The sequence below is a fragment of the Magnolia sinica genome, chromosome 12 (genome assembly GCF_029962835.1).
Source record: "Magnolia sinica isolate HGM2019 chromosome 12, MsV1, whole genome shotgun sequence".
Classification (NCBI taxonomy): Eukaryota; Viridiplantae; Streptophyta; class Magnoliopsida; order Magnoliales; family Magnoliaceae; genus Magnolia; species Magnolia sinica.
Genome location: NC_080584.1, coordinates 51,233,911 through 51,249,738, shown reverse-complemented (window position 1 = coordinate 51,249,738; position 15,828 = coordinate 51,233,911).

The following is a 15,828-nucleotide window of genomic DNA, read 5'->3' as shown; positions in this document are numbered from 1 at the left end:
ATTATCATTAGTCATTATTGTTTTACTGTTAGTAAATATTCTATTTCTATTACCTCTATTATTTAATAGATTATTAGTCATTATAAGAACATTAGATATTACATATATATTTAAATATAAACTTGTGAATTATCGTTTGATGGATTAATACTCCTATTGCGAGTATTATTCGATCCATTCACTACCAAAAAATCGAGCAAAGGCTACGGACTTTGAAAGTTTTTGGGTATGGATTAAATCTGTAGTATAATTACTATAGATTTAATCCGTAGCTAAAACCTAATTGATCTGTAGCTAAAACCTACATCCTCACCAGAACCTTATTAGATATTGATGATGCTTATGGGGCTTCATGGGGCCCACTGGAATATATGTGTTTGATCTAAGCTACCCCTCAATTATGATATATAATTTCAGTTTATGAGCCCAAAATTTATGTAGATTAAAGGTCTAAGTGGACCATACCATAAGAAATAATAAAAATTAAATTTCTATTGTTAATATATTATGTGGTCTTCTTACAGCTTTGATCTAACTCATTTTTTACATCAACACTTAAAATAATATTTTAAAATTATTGGATGGAGTGGATAAATAAAATACATCATGGTGGGCCCCACGGTCCTAAAACCCAAAGTCTTTATGGGCTGTTCGTCATGCGCCCCTCCCAAAACGAAACATGCTCTCCCAAATTACAATCAGTCTGCCCTTTTCTCCCACGTGTAGCAAACCTCCCAAAACCCATATCTCAATCTCTCTCTTTGTCTCTCTCTCGCACTTAGCCTCTCCATCTCCCTCGCCCTCTCTCGATCTCCCACTCTCCCTCACACGCTCAACCTCTCCATCTCAGTCCGCCCTTTTCTCCCGCGCGCAGCAGACCTCCCAAAACCCATCTCTCAATCTTCAAAACCCCCTTTCGCCACAAGAAGGAGAATAAGAAGGAGAAGGAGAAGAAGATCTCTATATAGACAGACTTCAGGTTTGTTTTCGGTCACGATGGAAGTGTATTGGCTTAGAGCGAGACTTTTCCTCAAGTTTGTTTTCCTTGTTTCTGTTTGTATTCTTTGACTGGAATCTAAGATAGGTTTTCTTTTGATTGCTTATGTGGATTGTATAAGATGTTAATAGTCCAATCGGGTCTGGTTCCAATGCTTCGATGAAGATTTTTGATTGCGTGTTTGCTTGTTTGTTTAAATAGCTCATGAGATTTGGTGATTGATTGGATCTCTTGTATGATCTGTAGGAAAACTCAACCAGGTGTTGTTGATTTTATTAGATTTGGTGTGGAATTGCAGTGTTTTGATCTGCGGATTCAATGTTGGTTTTCGGTTTGTTATCATGTTGGATGATTTTTGGGATTGGTTTGAGGGGGGAACATTCATATATTAGATTTAGGTTTATTGTTTTAATCTGGGTTTGAGAAGATATCAGATGTGGGTTTTGTTTATTTTCGGGATTGGATTTAAGGTTGCAAAGGTGATGTGTTTGTATCTTTCGTTTTCCAATATTGATTAATGGATTTGCATTTCAGGGATAGTGACCTGTTAGAGTATGATTTGTTTGGATAATATTGGGATTTTATAGGAATCCACTAGCTAACGTGTAGAGGCACACCGAAAAAGTTGCTTGCGCTAATGGAGAGTTGTGTAGGAAAAAAAAATCATCAGATCCACCCTGCCCATTAGGTGCAGTCACATTTTCACCAAGGATCTTAAGAATCAGTCAAATCCAAGAGTTAGGCATGCTGCACCATAGGGAGTGGAGGAAGCATCTTGTACTTGGCCAACATGTGCTTGATGTTATAAAGGTATTAAAAATGGGACTTTGAAATGATGAATATACTGTGCCATGCTCCAGCCTTTTAATGAACTTAAATTTCCTTATTGATCTCTCACATTCTGATTGATTTGCATGTTTTGTATAGTATGTGGCAAACCTTTATGGGATCCGAACTCTCATTAGGAAGGTTAACCCTACCTTAGATGGTTTATATCCCAAAATTCAGACCGATTGGACAATTCCAACCCTTGGCTTGGAAAAATTGAAATGGTCAAATTAACTTTGTTTGACACTTCTTATAACCATATAATTTCTTTCCATGAAAGTTCTATAATAGAATGGTTAGGATTGTTAAATCAGTGTGATATATATTTAGGTTAGGGCCCATTCAACCTATAGGCTGCCTTATGATTGGTTTGGATCTCATAAAGATGGTGAGAAACACAATAGTATAACATATTTTACATGTAATCACAACAGAAAACCTAGTTAAGGGTGTCAAAAAGTCAGATGCATGCACCCACAAGCTAATCATCCTAACTACTTCTAGGTGGGGTGTGGGCCACACTATCTACAACAAATCAGGTTCAAAAATCAATCTGAACTGCCTATAAAGTCCAGATGACATTTTTATGGGCTCAAAAATCAGATTGATCAGATGATCTAACCTGTTTGTGATTTATTCCTATTCTTGTAGCCATCCTTGTAAGACCCGTATCCTAGCCTGTATCCGTAGACCTCCGCGGTCCTCCCGGTCGGATTCCAATGACCCGCGATCTGTTATCAGCGTTTGTGCGTGATCCTAAGTCGTGCCCGTATATTAGAGTCAGCTCGACTTGAAACTTATATCTTCGCAACCGCGCCGTCGCCGCGGTTCCGACGCCGCGTATTACGTGCTGAGGCGATACCCAGGCCATGAGATGTGGGCATGCATTCAGTTCAAGGAAAATGCCACGCGTTGCGAATACTGAGGGAATATCTACAATCAATCACATCAATCATAAGTCAAGTACAACCCATCACTCACCCATACCTCTCTCTTCACCAAGTCAACAACACCCATACCTAACCATTCCCTTCGTACCAAAAGTCAAAAGAAACCATACCCTCCATCCCATCTTCCTTACAACAACTCATCCTCTCCCTCATTTTGTCACTCCATCCCAAGCACCAAGGGAGTATCCAATGTCCAAGCTTCCCAAGCCTAACCCAAGTGTGGTCCACTTCCCTACCCCAATCTCCCATCTTAGCCATCCAATCTTCATCACTCTCCATCAAGATCGAAGCCAAGGAGCCTAGGAGTTCAAGGAGCTAAAGAGGAGGCCAATAGGTGGGTGCTTTATAGGCCTAGACTTAATGCTTTGATGATGGGCCAAGTGAGGCATACCGATTGATGGTATGGATCTCACTTTAGACCCTAGATGTGGCCGATGGCCCACCTTGATCCTCATGATTATTCCATGATGGGGCCATTCTCCATGGACGCCATCATGATATTTATTTTCCTTGCATGAATAGGGTCATCTAGACCTTGCATTTTGGTGGAGAAAGGATCTCCATCGTTGATCTTGATCGGTGGGCCCACATGTAATGGGACGACTTAATGTACGTTATGATGTATGGAAGGGAGGGCCCATAGTGTCGGGGTCCCTCCATCACTCAATCTTTCTCTTTCTCTCCCTCTCTCTTTACTTGATTTTATGGTCAGCTTGTGATGTATGTATTTCATCCTTATTGGGCACCAAGTGGACCCAACAGGGGCCCACGTTGCAGCCGCTTTGCTACCCCTCTTGGAGGGTATGGATGATGGGAAGACACAAATATTAGGTGGGCCCAACATGGTCAGATGGCTAAGGCCAGAACCTGCTGGACGACTGTCCAGCAACGTCTGGAGACTATTTGGGAAAACCAAATATCAGCTTGATTCAAAGTGTTTGGGTGGGCCACTCATGCAGGGCCCACCATGATGCATGAATTTAATCCACTCCATCCATTCTATTTCCCAACCCATTTTAGGCATTGAGCCGAAAAATGAAGCCAATCCGATAATCAAGTGAGCCCATACCATAGAAAACTGTGATTTCTACCGTTTACATCTGTTAGGACCCACTTTGATGTTTCTATACACCAAAACACATCTAATATTAGGCTCATTTAAACTATCTCGAGCCGTAAAATCCCATGGGTGGAGTGGATCCACCTGATGCGGGCCCCACCTAGGAAAAACCATGGAAAATCAATTTTTGAAAAAAAATTTATGAAGCATGCTGCAGGCGCTGCTGCTCGTCCAGAGGATGCTGCAGCAGCGTCCTGCGCTGATGCGTGGGTGTAGAGGCAGGGGCCATGGGCCCCACCATGATGTGTGTTGACATCAACACTGTGCATTTGGTGGGCCCCATTTAGGCAATGGGCCCCCCTAAAAATCAGCCGTATACGAAATGCTTAGGTGGCCCACACGGCAGGAAATAGTGAGGATTGAGCGTCCGCCATTGAAACCCTTTTTGGGTAACAGAAGTTTTGGATCTATTTGAAATTTGTTTTCGTCTTTATTTAGTTCCTTGTGGCCTTATGAGTAGATTGGATGGAGAATAAACGTTATGGTGGGCCCCACCTGTGAAGAGGATTGTCTAGTGTACGTCTACACCAGCTAATATAGCTGCTGTGTTGACTTCCCATGGGTTTAATCATAGGGTATGTGTAGTATCCACACGGTCCAGTTATCCGGACGGTGGAAGCCACTGTGATGTGTGGGCCATACCGTGATGTATAGGTCCTATCCACACCATTCAGTGCTTTGGACAGTGGGACCCACCTTAAATGTATGTGATCCATCCCTGCTGTCGGACACACCGTGATGTATTTGTTGATCCAAGCCATCCATTAGATGGAGGAACCCACCTCCATGTATTGCGTACTCCACACCGTCCATCTATTTTATATGAACGCTGCCATCTATATCAGCGTTGTCCATCTGTTTTACAATCCATGTTGTGCATCTATTTTATACCCACACCGTCCACCCATTTTTCATCTAGACCATCTAGCTATGTGAACCCCATCATGGTTTATGTGTTTTATAGGCACCGTCCAGCCGGGACGGGACTCTTTTGAGGTATGTTTTGTATACACACTGTTCATGGGCTGCGGTCCACCATGAGTATTTTATCTATGCCGTCCAGGGCAGGCAGTCCATTGCGATGTAGGTGTTGTATATCCATGTTGTCCATCTGGTGGGGTCCATCTGACTCGTACAGGCCCAACTTGATATATGTGTTGTATATCCATGATGTTTATCTAGTGAGCCCATTTTGAGGTGCAGGCCAACCTGTTATATGTGTAGGGCCACCTTAATGTATTTATGGCCCATCCATGAGGCCCACCATGATGTATTTGTGGCCCATAGATGTGGCCCATTGTAATGTATTTGTGGCCCATTGCTGTGGCCCACTTGATGTATATGAGGCATATTGATGAGGCCTATGTGATACGACCCACTTAATTATATGAAAACCATGTGATGAGGCCCATTGTGATGTATTTGAGGCCCATGTGCAGGGCCCACCTGTTGTGTATTTATGGTTCATTAATGTGGTCCACTTGATGTATATGAGGCCCACTGGTGCGGCCCATGTGATATGGCTGACTCTATATATATAAGGCCCATTGGTGTGGCCCGTGGATGCGATCCACTTGATGTATTTGATGACCCATAGGTAGAAGCCCAATGTGATGTATATAAGGGCCACGAGTGAGGCCCAATGAAACGTATGTAGGGCCTTTGTATGGGGCCGATTGTGATGTATATGAGGTCCATTGCGATGTATGATTACTCCACGATGTATGTAATGATGATTATGGTGGGCCATGCCTTGGGAGCAATGATGGTTTAATGTCCACTTTGATGGGCGATGATGGCTAAATATCCACATTGTGACCTTCCCTTAAGCCCTTCTGTCGAGGCCGATTACGATTGTCAAGTCCGATTATCCAAGCTGATTCTATTTGTCGAGGCCGATTACGATTGCCAAGTCCGATTATCCAAGCTGATTCTATTTGTCGAGGCCGATTCCGATTATAGAGGCCGACTATCAAGGCTCATTGTTGAGGCCCATGTGATATGACCCACTTGATGTATATGAGGCTTATGTGATGAGGCCCATTATCGTGCATTTGAGGGCCAGGCGATGGAGCCCATAATGTTGTACATTAAGCCCATGTGAGAGGCCCATCGTGATGTGTATTAAGCTCTTGAGTAAGGCCCATGGTACTATATATTAGGCTCTTATGCAAGGCCAGGGGTCCACTATATGTTTGGCTCTATGTGGGCCACTCCTTGGGGGCAATGTTGGTTAAATGTCCATATTGTCGATACGATTATAAGTATGAGACAACATAGCATCATGATACATGCCATACGTATCATCTGCATGTTTATTATGAGATGTGATTGACTATTGCAAATGCCATAGTACAGATGGTTTATGAGACTCCCTGATAGGTGGAGTTATCCAACATAAGCTCACGGTGTGCGCAGGATTGATGCATGATTGGACTACATGACTCATGCATCTTGCATTGTGTGATTGTGATTACTGTACGCCCTAGCGACATCACGGTTGTGACCTCCACAGGCATATCGTGGATGACCAGCTGAGATACTGAAAATATTTAGTTCGAGCATCTAGGCACTTTGGATGTCCATGAGTGAAAGTCCTTAAACTTCTGAGGCTAAGAGATGCCCCAACGTTTAAAACAAGTGGATACATGAGCGCCCGAGTGCCGAATATCAGTAGGCCGCATCTCTCACTATGTCGTGGTCGGTTGGGAGGAGGTGTGGCTTTATCCACCTGAGTAAGGGGGCTATAAGATAGGTTGAGTTTGACCAACTCCCAAATGGGTTTACTATCGACGAGCTGGGTAGGCATTAGTATACTACTGGCAGGCGAGTAGTGAGGTCTTTTTCACTTGTTGGGCTACGCGGCCGACTGGGGCGGTAGCCAGCTTGGAGTGCACTAGACCCCGGTAATGATCCCAGAGATGTATAGTACTGATATGTTGACTTATTGAGTAGGAGTTGCATACTCATTCATTCATTCATTCACTATCCACTTGGGCTGGTGATGCACAATTATTTATTACATATATATTCGCAATGGCCAGGATTTCGGTTGGAGCACGTGACTAACCTGAGATCAGGAGTTTACTAAATTAAGTCTGACTATCTAAGTTAGGTATGGGACTGGTTTGGATAGAAGTCCCTTGTGATGGACCCCATAACCTGCGATACTAAGTACTATCCTCCTAACTTCACACTCCAGCATGGTCATTCTATCCGCACCGCATATCGCATTCCATCCACGACATATGACATTTTGAGTTACTGCATTTATATGACTTAAATAAGGCTGATGGAATTCATAGCTCTTCCAAATTACATATTGTATTGCATCCTCGATAGCTGATATCTGGTTCATTATGTTTCCTCATTACATAGCCGATTTACATGACATTGACTTGCTATGTTTTTTTTCATCGCATATCTTGGATAAGGTTGATGATATTTTTATGGACTTACAGTACTTCCGTTTACTCTAATATCATATGATTCATGCTAGTAATTCTGATATTGTATGATTAAGGCATTGTATTGAATACTTGTCACTTATCTTGTGCACACACTTACACCACCTTCTAAGCTTTTTATAAGCTTATGCATGATAGATGCGTGTAGGTGACGATACAACGTAATTGAGCTGAGGCAGGAGAATGCGGCAAAGCTTCTGGAGATTTTATTATATGCATGTATTCCCTTTTCAATATTGTACTCAAATGATTATATTAGTGGATATGTGGTGATGATGTTGTTCTTATGATTTGGGTATACCTGTGGTTATGCTTCTTATGAAACAAATTCATGTTGAAAATCCTCCTTATAAGATCCCAGGATCGGAATCTGGCGTGTAAGTGCTGGGAGCTGAGAATGGGGTACTACGGAGGCTGTCGACACCAAATTCGATGATTGAGATTCCTGTGAGTCAGATCTCTGGGTTTGGGGCATGACGGAAGTTGGTATCAGACATAACTTGGGAATACCTGAGGATAACATCACATATCTGCTGATAGCTACCTTACACTTAATGATTGTTGAGAACTTATAATGATTAGGTCCCCAGGTACGAATAACTTAGAGATTTTCTAATATAGCTCTAAATTTGTGTATATTCAAAAGTGTTCGAGGATAATAAGCCCTTGTTCCTTCTTGTAAGACATGACAGCCAAGTGACTTTCGCTCCCCTACATGAGATTCCCGTTTCCCCACTTGAGAATGCTGAACCTCCGTCTGAGTCTATCGCAGCCTCGACAATCCCCGAGAGTGCTATCAGCTTCAGCAGATGTTATAGACCATGACCGCCATCCTTCAGGGGCAGGGTAGGCCACCCGCTGTTTCATCAGCCTAAGCTGAGTAGAAGCACGCGAGCACCCTTCTTCGAGAGTTTCGACAGCTCGATCCCCTGCGCTTCCAGGGCAAGTCAGATCCGACTGCAGCTGAGAGATGGCGCTTCGATGTGGAGAAGATTTTTCATACGATGGCATGTATAACACAACAGCGGGTCCGATTGGCAGTATTTCTTCTCTAAGGTGAGGCTGAGCATTGGTGGACCTCCGTTACTCGTGTTGTAGAGATATATTTTTCCTGGACATGAGAGGATTTCGTAGATCGATTCGAGCAGCAGTACTTTCCTGACCGCATTCGTCAGCAGTGAGCGTTAGAGTTCGAGACCTTGGTGCAGGGAGATGTGTTTGTGGCACAGTATGCGGCTCATTTTATAGCACTAACGAGGTTCGCGCTGTATTTAGTTGATGATGAGGTGTGAAAGGCCAGCCATTTTGAGAACGGCTTACGTTTTGGCCTCAGGAGTCATGTTTTCGGACACATGCTCCCGACCTTTGAGCAGGTAGTTAAGAGGGCCCAGGTTTATAAGGCAGAATAGAATGATTCACAGAGGGCTCGTGACCACAGAGGAGACCGGAAGAGGAAGACCCCCTCTACTAATTCCCAGTAGTAGCAGTGTTGACGGCCGCAAAGGCACAGGTATCATCCATCCTTTCAAGCACTAACAACACCTTCAACACCAGTACCATAGAGACCGTTCACGAGCGTTTGCTTCAGATGTGGTGAGACGGAGCATCGCAAGCATGAGTACCCCCATTTTTTTCTGCAGCAACAACTTCTTTGGGGAAGGACATGGACCTCCTCAGCCGACCTAGGACAGGTCTTATGCAGTTCAGCAGGACCCTCAGTCGCCAGGAGGAGTCATCGACGATTCGCATGACCAGGCATTAGGACTATCTTGTTAGATTGGTCATTGATGAGATGGTGAGGCTACAAGGTATCCTAGTTTCGACCATTTCTGATCCAGGGTCTGAGTTTTAATACAGGTCACCATGGTATTGGTAAGGCATCTTGGGAGCGCGAGGTTGAGATGAAAGAGAGTTATTCTCATCCTTTTGTAAATTGATTGTGCCTTGACATATACATATGATGATGCTTCCTCTTCCCTTGTCTGTTCTATAAATTTTGAGGATGAAATTTTTATTAGGAGGGTAGAGCTGTAAGACCCGTATCTTAGCTTGTATCGTTCCGTAGACCTCCGCAGTCCCCCCGGTCGGATTCCAGTGACCCGCAATCTGTTAACAGTGTTTATGCGCGATCCTAAGTCGTGTCCCGTATATCAGAGTCGGCTCGATTCGAAACTTGTATCCTCGAGATCGAACCGTCGTCGTGGTTCCAACGCTGCATATTACGCGCCGAGGCAATACCCAGGCCAAGAGATGTGGGCCTGCGTTCAGTTCGAGAAAAATGTCGCACGTTGCGAATACTAAGGGAATCTCTACAATTAATCACATCAATTATAAGTCAAGTACAACCCATCACTCACCTATACCTCTCTCTTCACCAAGTCAACAACACTCATACCTAACCATTCCCTTCTTACCAAAAGTTAAAAGAAACCATACCCTTCATCCCATCTCCCTTACAAAAACCCATCCTCTCCCTCATTTTCTCACTCCATCCCAAGCACCAAGGGAGCATTCAACGTCCAGGCTTCCCAAGCCTAACCCAAGTGTGGTCCACTTCCCTACCCCAATCTCCCATCTTAGCGATCCAATCTTCATCACTCTCCATCAAGATCGAAGCCAAGGAGCCTAGGAGTTCAAGGAACTAAAAAGGAGGCCAATAGGTGGGTGCTTTATAGGCCTAGATTTAATGCTTAATGATGGGCCAAGTGAGGCCTATCAATTGATGGTATGGATCTCACTTTGGACCTTAGATGTGGCCGATGGCCTACCTTGATCCTCATGATCATTCCATAATGGGGCCATTTTCCATGGACCCCATCATGATATTTATTTTCCTTGCATGAATAGGGTCATCTAGACCTTGCATTTTGGTGGAGAAAGGATCTCCACCGTTGATTTTGATCAGTGGGCCCACATGTAATGAGACCCGCTTAATATATGCTGTGATATATGGAAGGGAGGGCCCATAGTGCCGGGGTCCCTCCATCACTCGATCTCTCTCTTTCTCTCTCTTTTTTTCTGATTTTATGGTCCGCTTGTAATGTATGTATATCATCCTTATTGGGCACTAAGTGGACCCAACCGGGGCCCACATTGCCGCCGCTTTGCTACCCCTCTTGGAGGGTCTGAATGATGGGAAGACAAATATTAGGTGGGCCCAGCATGGCCAGATGGCCAGGGCCAGAACCTGCTGGACGACCATCCAGCAGCGTCTGGACGACCGTCCAGCAGCGTCTGGACACTAGTTGGGAAAAACCAAATATTAGCTTGATTCAAAGTGTTTGGGTGGGCCGCTTATGCAGGCCCCACCTTGATGCATGAATTTAATCCACTCCATCCAATCTATTTCCCCACCCATTTTAGGTGTTGAGCCAAAAAATGAAGTCAATCCGATAATTAAGCGAGTTATACCATAGAAAACTGTGATTTCTACCATTTACATCTGTTAAGACCCACTTTGATGTTTCTATACACCAAAACACATCGAATATTGGGCTCATTTAAACTGTCTTGAGCCGTAGAATCTAATGGGTGCAGTGGATCCACCTGATGCGGGCCCCACCTAGGAAAAATCATGGAAAATCAATTTTTGAAAAAAAAATGAAACATGCTGCAGGCGCTGCTGCTTGTCTAGACGATGTTACAATAGCATCCTGCGCTGATGCGTGGACGCAGAGGCAGGGGCCTTGGACCCCACTGTGATGTGTGTTGACATCAACACTGTGCATTTGGTGGGCCCCATTTAGGCAGTGGGCCCCCCTAAAAATCAGCCGTATACGAAATGCTCAGGTGGCCCACATGGTAGGAAACACTGAGGATTGAGCGTCTGCCATTGAAACCCTTTTTGGGTCACAGAAGTTTTGGTTCTATTTGAAATTTGTTTTCCTCTTTATTTAGTTCCTTGTGGCCTTATGAGTAGATTAGATGGAGAATAAACATTATGGTGGGCCCCACGTGGGACCCACCTATGAAGAGGATTGTCTAGTGTACGTCTACACCAGCTAGTATAGCTGTTGTGTTGACATCCCATGGGTTTAATCACGGGGTATGTGTAATATCCACACGGTCCAGTTATCCGGACAGTGGAAGCCATTGTGATGTGTGGGCCATACCGTGATGTATGGGTCCTATCCACAGCGTCCAGTGCTTTGGACAATGGGACCCACCTTGAATGTATGTGATCCATCCCTGCTGTGGGACACACCGTGATGTATCTATTGATCCAAGCTGTCCATTGGACGGAGGAACCCACCTCCATGTATTGCGTACTCCACGCTGTCCATCTATTTTATATGAACGCTGCCATCTATATCAGCGTTGTCCATCTGTTTTACAATCCATGTTGTGCATCTATTTTATACCCACACCGTCCACCCATTTTTCATCTAGACCATCTAGCTATGTGAACCCCACCATGGTTTATGTGTTTTATCGGCACCGTCCAGCCGGGACGGGACCCATCTGAGGTATGTTTTGTATACACACCGTTCATGGGCTACGATCCACCATGATGTATTTTATCTATGCCGTCCACGGCAGGCAGTCCATTGCGATGTAGGTGTTGTATATCCATGTTGTCCATCTGGTGGGGTCCATCTGACTCGTGCAGGCCCACCTTAATATATGTGTTGTATATCCATGCTGTTTATTTGGTGGGCCCATTTGGAGGTGCAGGCGCACCTGTTATATGTGTAGGGCCACCTTAATGTATTTATGGCCCATCCATGGGGCCCACCATGATGTATTTGTGGCCCATAGATGTGGCCCATTGTAATGTATTTGTGGCCCGTTAATGTGGCCCACTTGATGTATATGAGGCACATTGATGAGGCCTATGTGATACGACCCACTTAATTATATGAAAACCATGTGATGAGGCCCATCGTGATGTATTTGAGGCCTATGTGCAGGGCCCACTTGTTGCGTATTTATGGCCCATTGATGCGGTCCCCTTGAAGTATATGAGGCCCACTGGTGCGGCCCATGTGATATGGCTGACTCGATATATATAAGGCCCATTGGTACGGCCCGTGGACGCGATCCACTTGATGTATTTGATGACCCATGGGTAGAAGCCCAATGTGATGTATATAAGGGCCACGAATGAGGCCCAATGAGATGTATGTAGGGCCTTTGTATGGGGCTGAATGTGATGTATATGAGGTCCATTGCGACGTGTGATTACTCCACGATGTATGTAATGATGATTATGGTGGGCCATGCCTTGGGAGCAGTGATGGTTTAATGTCCACGTTGATGTGCGATGATGGTTAAATGTACACATTGTGACCTTCCCTTAAGCCCTTTTGTAGAGGCAAATTACGATTGTCGAGTCCGATTATCGAGGCCGATTTTGATTGTCGAGGCCTATTCCGATTGTTAAGGCCGAGGCCGATTATCGAGGCCAATTCCAATTATAGAGGCTAATTGTCGAGGCCCATTGTTGAGGCCCATGTGATACCGCCCACTTGATGTATATAAGGCTTATGTGATGAGGCCCATTGTGGTGTATTTGAGGGCTAGGCGATGGAGCCCAAGATGTTGTATATTAAGCCCATGTGAGAGGCCCATCATGATGTGTATTAAGCTCTTGAGTAAGGCCCATGGTGCTGTATCTTAGGCCCTTGTGCGAGGTCATGGGTCCACTTTATGTTTGGCTCTATGTGGGCCACTCCTTAGGGGTAATGTTAGTTAAATGTCCATATTGTTGAGGCTGATTATCGATGTCAATTATTGGTGCCAGTTATTGATACCGATTATTAGTATAAGACAGTATAACATCATGATACATGTCCATACGTATCAATTGCATGTTTATTATGAGATGTGATTGACCATTGCATATGCCATAGTACAAATGGTTTATGAGACTCTTTATTAGGTGAAGTTATCTCACATGAGTGCACGGTATGCGCAGGATTGATGTATGATTGGACTACATGACTCATGTATCTTGTATTATGTGATTGTGACTACTGTATGCCCTAGCGACATCAGGGCTGTGACCTCCACGGACATATCGTAGATGACCAGATGGGATACCAGAAATATTTGGTTCGAGCATTTGGACACTTTTGATGTTTGTGGGTAAAAGTCCCTAAACCTCAGAGGCCAGGAGATACCCCAACGTCTAGAGCGAGTGGATACATGAGTGCCTGAGTGCCGAATACCAGTAGGCCGTGTCTCCCACTATGTCGTGGTCAATTGGGAGGAGGTGTGGCCTTATCTGCCCGAGTGAGGGAGCTATAAGCTAGGCTGAGTTTGACCAGCTACCAAATGGGTCCGCTATCGACGAGCCGGGTAGGCATTGGTATACTATTAGCAGGCGGGTAGTGAGGTCTTTTCCACTCACTGGGCTACATGGCCGGCTGGGGCAGTAGCCAACTTGGAGTGCACTAGACCTTGGTGATGATCCCAGAGATGTATAGTACTGATATATGGACTTATTGAGAAGGAGTTGCATACTCATTCATTCATTCATTCACCATCCACTCAGGTTGGTGGTGCGCAACTATTTGTTACATGTACATTCACAATGGCCAGGATTTCGGTTGGGGTGTGCGACTAGCCTAAGATCAGGAGTTTACCACATTGAGTCTAACTATCTAAATTAGGTATGAGACTAGTTTGGATAAAAGTCCCTTGTAATGGACCCCATTGCCTGCGACACTAAGTACTATCCTCCCGACTTCACACTCCAGTATGGTCATTCTATTCGCACCGCATATCGCATTACATCCATGACATATGACATTTTGGGCTACTGCATTTATATGACCCAAATAAGGCTGATGGTATTCGTAGCTCTTCTGAATTGTATATTGTATTGCATCCTCGATAGCTGATATCTGGTTCATTATGTTTCCACATTATATAGCTGATTTACATGACATTGACTTGCTATGTTTTTTTTTCATTGCATATCTTGGATAAGGTTGATGATATTTTTATGGACTTGCAGTACTTCCGCTTACTCTGATATCGTATGATTCATGCTAGTAATTCCGAAATTGTATGATTAAGGCATTGTATTGAATACTTGACACTTATCTTGTGCACACACTTACACCACCCTCTAAGCCTTTTATAAGCTTATACATGATAGATGCGTGTAGGTGACGATACGACACAGTCGAGCTGGGGCAGGAGCATGCGGCAAAGCTTCTGGAGATTTTATTATATGCATGTATTCCCTTTTCAATATTGTACTCAAATGATTATATTAGTGGATATGTGGTGATGATGTTGTTCTTATGATTTGAGTATACCTATGGTTATGCTTCTTATGAAACAAATTCATGTTTAAAATCCTCCATTTAGGATCCCAGGATCAGAATCTGGCGTATGAGCGCTAGGAGCCGAGAATGGGGTACTACGGAGGCTGTCGGCATCGGATTCGGTGATTGGGATTCCTGTGAGTCCAATCTCCTGGTTTGGGTCGTGACAATCCTTTCTCCGAGCAATGGATGGATAATTATGGTTGTCCAACAAAAGTGACTTTTTCGAATCATAAGCAATCTCTGATGAGTTTTGACATATCTCATTTCAATCTTTTTGCTAGTAGCATTTGGTAGCAGCTACAAAGAAGGGATATGAAAATTCCAACTGCAAACAGAACAAGCCGAGCTTCTCATCCATTCCATTCATATACTATACATCCTGGCTATAGGTGCATTTTTCGTTCATCTTCATTTCTCAATGCATGTGTTAAAAACCTATAAAAAAACATACCAATAGAGCAATTGCGTTGGAGAGCAATCAACATAGTACAATTTCTGCTCTGGTACTATTGATATGGATATCGAGCAAATTCTGTACTGCCGATCTTAGGTCATGTTTGGATGTGTTAAATTACAAGAATGATCAATTTCCCCAATACAAGATACAATGTGAGCACTGTCTCACAAGGGGGGCGTTTGGATGGTAAGTTAAGATAAGCTACTTTATAGAATCTGTATTCCGTCATTTTGACACCATATCTTAACTATTGTCTCTTTATCTCTTAATTACTTCTACTCATTCATTCTAGATTCTTAGGTTGGTGGGCAGTCTTACATCTTTGTAATGTGCTTTTTAGGTATATGTAAAATCCATTGTTTCATGTGCAACTGGTGCTTTGATTTTTGCTCTTTGTTATAAACCTCCAAAGCATGACTCACTCGTTCCTTTTGGTAGACATGGGATTCTGTACCAAGATACTCCACTGCCCATTTGGTGGTTGGTAGGAGTTCCATGCAAATTTAAGTTTCTATTTATGCCGGTTTTTCAAAAAGTAGGCAAAAAATGTGGATAGGTAGTTGGATGTCTGTAACAGTCTCATCTATTGACGGGTAAAGATCTTTTCCCATTTCCTAATTCTTAAGATGCTACAAGTTTTAGAAGGCTGGTTTAGATACCATTGGATGGCTGTCATGTTTTTTGAATTAATGGATGCCAAGAAAAAATGAAATATTTTTGTGCAGTTTT